We start from the raw sequence: 8902 nt of genomic DNA, 5'->3' as shown, positions 1-8902 counted from the left end.
GATGGAATGAAAATACTAGTTCCTATGACCTCTAATATAGCTAGGGTAGGAGACTAGCTTAGAGACTTTTGCTTGATTTTCCATTCCAAATGGACATTTCGGTTAGTTGCTACCCAAGCTTCAAGTTGATGAATTTCTTCTTGTACTTCAGTAGGGGTAGTGGAAAGATAATTTTTAGCTACTAACTAAGCCTGTGGTTGAACTCTAGGTCTTCCTAAGGAGCCTCTACCACTAGAACTATGCCTCGAGTGCATTCTTTGATTGGGCATGACAGTAAGCGAGGGCTAGAAACCAATGCTAGGAGAATTACCAGATGGATGCAAACCAGGGATTGAGAGCTAGAGGAAGGCTATTGCAAGGAAAGGTGAGAGAAACACTTCGAGAGTGTAGGAAACAAACATAGAGAAAACTAGAAGAGCAACAACAATAAAAGCTAGATATAAAAGCAACAATAAATGTTTGAAAAAAAACGTTTTCTAAATGTGGAGAGTGACTCCAACTTTACAATGGAGATTCTTAATCTATAAATATACTTTGTTACACTACCATGACCCAATACTATGTCTCACTAATACTACATGCTCAAAAAACTATAATTCATGCTAATATAATACATGTATATATGCCATATTTTTAAATTAGTCAATTTAATTAAAATATATATATATATATATATATATATATATATTAATACTTTTCAATAAATCTCATCCTTTAATATATGATCACTATTAAAAATATTATAATATATTTCATGAAAAATAAGTCTCTACTATTCATCTAACAATTATTGATAATTAAATTAAAGTTCTAAAAACTTTATTTCTATATACAATTTTCAATTAATTTTATATATAATATTCAACTTACAAAAATTAACATCAAATTAATAGTTAAAGTCTGAGTGATCAATATCTCAAATTTTAATTTAACCTTTTGTAATGTAAACAATTTTTATATAATTTTTCCATAAGAATCATATCAAAATTTGATCCACGTGGGATCTCACTGATCATGTATAGAGAGACTATTTCTTCTAAAGTGAGTTTTTAAATCAATTGTTCACATGGCTGGTTGGTAACCGTCCAGTACCCATATCAACAAGCATTTCATGGCCAAACAAACGTTACCGTGTTGGTCATGAAACTTGGTAACCGTCGTACATCAATCCATATCAAAAGCATTTTATTCACAAACAAGCTCCATAGTACCCGTGAACGCGTGCAAATTATCCAATACATTAACATTTGAATTGCGCCAGTGACATATTGCCAATTTGGTTAGCTTCTTAAAATATATTTTTTATACATTTTGTTATATGATTAAATTTCATTATTAGAGATATAAATAAGGTAATTTGTTGATGGTGATAAAACTGGAAAGGATCCCCAATATGAACAGAACGCCAACTTGATCACTCTATAATAAATTGGTAATACAACGCAGATTGCTAACGGCTGAATAAATGGTGAGAAGATGAAATTTGTAATTTTTTATTATAAATTATTATCCTATAATATAATATTTATATAAATTAAATAGATGTTAATTAATCTTTTCATTAAAAAAATGCCTTAGCCATACATTTTATGACTCTCTATCCTAGACGGTTTTGCACACTCTATGACGTAATGTTGTACTCCATAAACTTTTCAGGGAGAGACTGTTCGACTTTACACCAAAGGAATACGATAATAAAACAAATGGCTTTTAATTAGCCACCGGATCTTCCGTGTTTTCTCTGTACAAGTTTCTTCGCATTACTTGTAGAAGGTGTATTACGTCGTGTGTGTCCGGGCTTACTGTGCGCATATATATATATATATATATCGCTTCTCGAAACAATACTGATGATTAATTTCATTTCACACTTTTTGAGCGAGAATAAATGTATATTCAAGGTATAGGTGAGGAGATCCATTCGGAATTCTCCGGGCTTACTGTGCGCATTTATCCCAGGGGTACTTCATTTTGTTGGCACTTGTCCTTGGCAACACGCCGCGTGCAATGGTTAATTGGGTTAATACCTTTGTTTGTTCATTCCAACTATTTGTTTTTCCATTGTTGATCCCAAGCCTTCGATCAGATGACGAGAATTGGATGGGGTTTATCCATCTAACTGATTCCTCGTGTCTGAACCCTGGAGCTTTCATTGTTGCTACTCTGAGATGTGGAACTATCCACTGGTTACGGTATACGTTAATGGTTGAGCTGGTGAAGGCGACTTAACCCCAGAGCAGGTATGCCCAACAATGGAGCCAAACAATGAGGTTTTTACTTAGATTCGTAATTTGGTTCTGTTTAGAGGTTTCGTGTTCAATCCTTCTCTAATAAATTTCACTGATATGTAGGAATGGCCCATGAGGCTTTGGGGATGGTGAAAGGATGGAAGCATCAAGGATTAACTGAACTAGGTATGTTTCCTTGTGAAAGATTTAGGGCGCTGTCTCTTTTCGGTTTCTGGCTTAAAAAATGAGGGTTTTCATTTTCAAATCTTTTTCCTTGAACCCATTTTCAAATAGGAACTGAACCTCCATTTGTTTTGCAGGCAGGGAATTTATCGAGACTGTCACTCTGTTCCAGGTAAGACCCTACTATGTTTAAAAATTAGGTTTATATATGTAACTGATTGAGGGTTTCAACTCTGCAAAACTAACAAGCTCTTTTCCTCTGCTCACAGGAATATAATCTTTTTAGGAGGTTTGTTTATTCGAACTGCGGCCACTCAACTCAAAGGAGCTTACCATTTTTCAGTTTACTTCTAGGTTGGAGTTGTTTCTCTTGATTATGATTCGGGATTTCTCCCTTATAAGCTATCTTAGGTTATGGGTTACCGCCATAGTTAATTTGACTTAGATTTATGGTTAGTGGACAAGCTCTGTTTGTCGAGACATTTTCTTTCTTTTAAATGTAAGGTGTGAAGAACGAATATTATGCTCGACAATTTCCGACTGGTATTAAGAGTCTATCTCCAGTTTTGTTGTGGACTTATTGTAATATTTTTCTCTTTAAGTTAAGGAGGCTGAGCATGCCTTCCAAAGGTTGTTCTAAAGATTCAACTGTTTCATGGTTTTGTAAGTATGAAACGCTTTCCAGTTTATTTAGGTGATTTGAACGTTTACATCATTCTCCTTATTCTCTGTGTATCAATTTTTTGTGTTATGCTTTTGACATAGGTACTAGGTCAATTCTAGGTAATAATTTTATGGTAAAGGTTCAATCACGGTCCCTTACTGCTTGTTATATGACTTTTAAAGACCAGAACTAAAAGCATTTTGCTTCCATTCGGTGTTTGTCTCATATTTAGATATGTGTTAATCTTTCTATTCCACTATACTTTACCAGTGTTGTGCTTCTAGTCACAAAACTATTTACACTTTTCGTTGTTTAAATGACAAGTTGCATTCACAATCTATTCTAAGATATATGTGTGTGTGAGAGTCATGCTGCTCTCGAAAATAAATTTTAATTTCCTATTTTGCAAACAATAATTAGTTTGTACTCATTTAGCTTACCCTTTATTCATTGGACTTTTAATAAGATTCAAGGACTATCAGTTCAGTAATAAACTTTCTATCCTACTTGACTGTTTACCTGTAGTTAACATAATATTATCTATAATGCAGCATAAATTTTTTACATTAATTATCGGTTAATCCTGTAAGTCAAGTAATCATATTCACAAGATAGTAATAATTTTTCAGAAGTGTGCTACCTTACTGTATTTGTTATTCTGCAATGGAAAATGTATTCGGAAGGTCTCACCTCCTAACCACGAGTCTGGCAATCACGTCTAGACCCTTCCTCGAGCACCTTCTATCTTTCACACTGGACTTTATCAAGTTACATTCAGTATGCCTCAGGACTCCTATCCAGCATTAAATTTTGTTCTCCGTTTGGTGACTGTGTTGAGCAACCTTCCTACTAGTCCTTTCACCCAGCTTTAGGATGGTTCTTTTTGCCTCTCTTACCCTCTCTATATTTCCTTTCTCACGCAGAGGGTATCTGTTTCTAGGAAACTATTTCTTTTAATTAAAAAAACAATTTTTAGTCTTGTTAAAGTAGTGTTACCAAATTTAGATAGTCTCAATGTATGGATCTCGTAATCCAACTTTAGTCAGTTAATATTTAACATCATAATGTAATAAAATTTACAAAATCATTAAGTAAAAATCAAACTAGTAGTCTTAGCAGTTTTTATGTAACTTGGGGTGTTACATCTCCCCCCCCCCCACATGAAGAACACCGTCCCTGGTGTTCTCTCTACTATCAGAAAACAATGTTGGGTAAACTTTTCACATAACTTCCTCCTCTTCTCAAGTGGCCTCTTCCGGGCCAAAGTGCCTCCATTGCACTTTAACCTAGGTGATGGCTCGCTTACGCAAGTTGGTTTCCCGCTGATCGAGAATATGAAGAGGTTCTGCGAGGAACTCTCCTTTCGGTTCAACCTGCACCATAAAAACAATTTTCAGTTACTTCTCTAAAACACAAAAAATATTATATTCAGTGTTATACCCATTTACCGTTTACCTGAATATTTTCCCAACCAATAATGTGTTGAGGGTTATACACATATTTCTTTAGTAATGATACGTAGAATACATTGTGAACCCAAATGTGGCTTGGTAACGCAAGCTTATAGGTCACCGGTCCAATTCGTTCCAAGACTTGAAAGGGGCTGCAGTATTGGGGTGGTAATTTAGCACAACCCCACCATGGAAAGGAACTATTCTAAGGCTTCACTTTTAGACAGACATGATCTCTCGATCGAAATTGCCAAAATGTCCTCTTTTTATCTACATACACCTTCTGTCTATCTTGGGTTGCCCTTAAATTTTGTCGAACTTTCTTGACAACCTCCTCAATTTATGCAAGCATATCAGAACCTGGTGCTAACTTATTAACTAGATTATTCCAATCTATGGGTACTCTGCACCTTCTCCCATACAACACCTCGAAGGGGCTCATGCCTAGCGATTCATGATGTCCATCATTATATGCCACAGGGGATTCACTCAATGAACCTCTGACATATCACGTGTGTTCATGGCATATTAAACAATACCCTTAATCTGATTACATATTGAAAAATCTCTCTAAAAATCACATTATTGAACCCCCTACCAATATAAACCCAATATAACTTCCCAATTTAAGAAACCCCTACTTTCACTAGATATTGTAGGTATCCATTTTTTCATTAACATTTTTTACACCCCTTTATATTTTTTCATTAAATTTGAGCTCCATTTCTTATATTTTCCAGTATAAAAACCATTTACCCCCTATATATCCCCCAATATATTATGTCGTTTTCCCATCAATATATATATCCCCCAATATGAACCCACATGGTATGATATTGCTTCCCGAGTTAAGCCCTCGTGTTATATGCAAACTCCACGAGGTGGGGGTAATCCTCCCACTTGTGTGGTTGCTGCATCACAAACATGCATAACATGTCTTCCAACACCTGATTTACCCGTCCTGTCTGTCCATCTGTTTGGGCGTGGTAGGTAGTACTAAACTGAATTTGAGTACCTAATCCCAAAAAAAGAGTGTTCTAGAAGGTGGATGTAAATTTCACATCCCTATCTGAAATCACCACTTTGGGTATCCCATGTAAACGAAAAAATGTCCTTCATAAATATTTCTTTGATTTCCAGAATTTTGTTCGTGGACTTCACAGGTATGAAGTGAGTTGTCTTACTTAATTTTTCTACTACCACCATAATTGAATCATGTTGTTTCCTTGTATAGGGCAAACCATTGATGAAGTCTAAAGATATGGTCTCCCATTTCCATTTTGGAATGGGTAGTGGTTGTAACAATTCGGTAGGATGTTGGTGTTCAGCCTTCACTAGCTGACACTCTAAACATTTGGAAAGATATTCTGCAATATCTTTCCTCAATCTGGGCCAAAAGTACCATTTTTTATGGCTGAAAACATTCTTTTGATAACTTGGGTGACCAGCACAAGGTTTCCTATGAAACTCATCTAGAATTAATAGTTTAACTGAGTTTTGGTTAGGAATGTAAATTTTTTCCTTAAAAGTATGGAGATTATCGGAATTTATTGCGAATTCTGATCTTTCCTTTTTCAACAAAGCTTCTTTTGTTTGTTTCCAAAGGAAAGTATACCTCAGGTCTCTATTAGCTACCTCCTTAATGATTTTGGGAATATTTGAACTCACTTGGCTCATTTGAACCTCATAGATACAGTGTACTTTCTACCCATAGCGTCGGCCACACAATTTTCCTTTCCTTTTAAATGTTTTATCTCAAAGTAGAATTCACTTAAGAAGGTTGTCCATATGGCCTGTCAGGGGTATAAGCTAGACTGGTTGAAGAAATTTCTTAGATTGCTATGATCTGTTAGCAGTAAAAATTTCTTTCCCAGTAGGTAATGATGACACATTTTAAGTGCATGCACTACAACTGTTAATTCGAGGTCATAATTTGAATATCATTGTTCATAATCCTTCAAGTTTTTAGATTCATAACCAATCACCTTTCTTTCCTATGTCAACACTCCACCAACACCCTCTTTCCTTGCATCTGTGTAGACCACGAAAGGCTTTCCGGATCTTCCACTTTTAACACTCAAGTGGTGGTGAGCAGGTGCTTTAGTTTTTAAAAAATTTGTTGACACTCGACTGTCCAATGAAAGGCTCATCCCTTTTTCTGTAAGGAGGTCATTGGAAAGGAGATCCTTGAAAATCCCTCAATTAATCTACGATAGTATCCGGCTAATCCCAAGAATGATCTGATATCAACGACATTCTTTGGGGCTATCCATTCCATGATTGTTTTGATCTTTTCTAGGTCTACTGCATTTCCATTTGTTGATATAACGTGACCCAAGTACTGGATTTGATCTTTGAAAAAAAATCATAGTTGCTGAATTTAGCATACAACTGATTTTCCCTTAACATTTGCAAAGCTATTTTCAGATGCTCTTTATGCTCCTCCTCGTTCTTAGAGTATATTAGAATATCATCTATAAACATTAACATAAATTTATCCAGGTAGGGCTAGAAAATACCATGCATCAAACTCATAAATGTGGCTGGGGCATTTGTGAGGTCAAAAGGAAGTACAACGAACTCGTAATGACCATGGCGAGTACAAAATGTTGTTTTCTAAATATCTTCATCTTTTATTCTTATCTGATGGTAAACGGATCTTAAATCAATCTTTCAGAATACCTTATCCCCTGTACTTGATCGAATAGGTCATCGATATGTGGTAAAGGATGCTTATTCTTGATGGTTAGTTTGTTTAATTGTCAATAATCGATGCATAGTCTTAGGGTCCCATCCTTTTTCCGTACAAATAATACAGGGGCTCCCCAAGGGGACACACTGGGACAAATGTACTTTTTATCTAAGACTTCCTGAGGCTGCATTTTGAGTTCTGTTAACTCAAGTATGCTCATTCGATAAGGGGCTTTGGATAAAGGGGCTGCACCCAAAATTAACTCAATAGTGAAGTCAATATTCCGCTTTGGTGGTAAACCTGGAATCGATTATGGGAATACGTCCACAAATTCCTGAATGACAGGAATATTTTCCAGTGAGGTCATCTTATTTTTATTGTTTGAAAATCCCACCTGAACAACTTATATTTGGCAACCTTTCCTAATACATTTTCCTAACTGATTAGTTGTAATAGGACGTAACTTGGTGTTGGTTTTTATTCCTTGAAATTCCTTCCTTTGACCCAATTCTCAAATAAAACTTAATGTTTTCTATTTAGAATCCACTAGGGGCCAACATTTTTCCAGCCAGTCCATCCTAATCAGAATATCATAAGAACCTAAAGGAAGTATATTAAGGTCAAAATAAATAGGCTACCCTAAAATTGTTATATGACAATGTTTTGTCTTTGCATTAACCCTTCTTTTTGTACTAGTGGCTAATTGAACTAGCCAAGGTTTTGAAAATTTACTACTTGGTAGTTGACACTTTTCTACCACCTTAGGACTAACATAGCTTAAGCTAGCACCTTGATCAAGTAAAACAGAGATAGGTTGCATTGCAATCATAACATCACATTCGATCATTGTGGGTTGGAATCCAGCCTGATGATCATCCAAGGCAGTGTTAAATCTAGGTATGCTCCTCGCTATTTCCCCAACTATGGATGCTTCTCGCATATTCGATAATTGTTCGGTTCTAGCCCGGTGCAGATAATTTTTGTAATAGTGGGGTTCTCTGCATCCCTAACATTGTATTGATGATTTTGGTTACTAATCATTGATAGATTTAGTGACTCCTTCTACTCGTATGTTCTCTGAATATGAAGGTTTGGGTTGATTCTGAAAGTCCTTTGATGTGCATTCCTATTGTTAACAATTTTTGGAGGTCTTCTTGGAATTAAATTCCTACTTTTCTTGTTCAACCCCCCTTTTGGTCCTTCATTCTTCTGTTTCATTTGCTGATAACAAACGAGCTTTCCACATAGCACCACCCATGGTCTTGGGGTAGTCAAATTCCAGTTTTTCCGTCATAAAGTTTGGTAAAATGCTAATAAAATGCTGAATTTTTGCCTTCTCTTCTTGCATGTAAGGCACATAGCATAGCAAAGTTCTGAATCTGGCCACGTACTCATCCATGGTGAAGGTCCCCAATCTTAACTTGTGGAATTCCTTTGCTTCTTCATCATAATAACGCTCTGTTAACTACTTGTCCTTAAAATGTTTTTGAAACTCATTCCATGTAACCTGATCCTCGTTAATTTTCCTTACCATCTTGATCTCCTCCCACTAGAGAGTCACTTTTCCCCTTAGTTGGTAAACTGCGAATCGTGCTTACAGTTTGTCAGTGTATTCATAAATTTGAAAGTATTTTCCCATATCAATTAACTAGGCTTCCATTGCCTCTTCAGATTCTCCCTCAAA

At 35.8% G+C, this 8902-nt stretch overlaps 2 long non-coding RNA genes across 2 annotated transcripts; both read left to right on the top strand.

Annotated features, from left to right (window-relative positions):
- Positions 1–1846: 1846 nt before the first annotated feature.
- LOC149151786 (uncharacterized) lies at positions 1847–2405 on the top strand. Its single transcript, XR_016263708.1, has 2 exons — positions 1847–2240; positions 2352–2405. It is a non-coding gene; the product is annotated as an uncharacterized LOC149151786 (long non-coding RNA).
- A 141-nt stretch (positions 2406–2546) lies between these two features.
- LOC149151785 (uncharacterized) lies at positions 2547–2758 on the top strand. The gene is made up of 2 exons (XR_016263767.1): positions 2547–2583; positions 2681–2758. It is a non-coding gene; the product is annotated as an uncharacterized LOC149151785 (long non-coding RNA).
- Positions 2759–8902: the final 6144 nt, after the last annotated feature.

Source organism: Pinus tabuliformis, chromosome 9 (assembly GCF_031772625.1).
Source record: "Pinus tabuliformis cultivar Carrire ecotype Pingquan chromosome 9, CPIR1, whole genome shotgun sequence".
Taxonomy (NCBI): domain Eukaryota; kingdom Viridiplantae; phylum Streptophyta; class Pinopsida; order Pinales; family Pinaceae; genus Pinus; species Pinus tabuliformis.
Note: the sequence above shows the minus strand (reverse complement) of the source record. Positions and strands in the feature narration are given on the sequence as shown.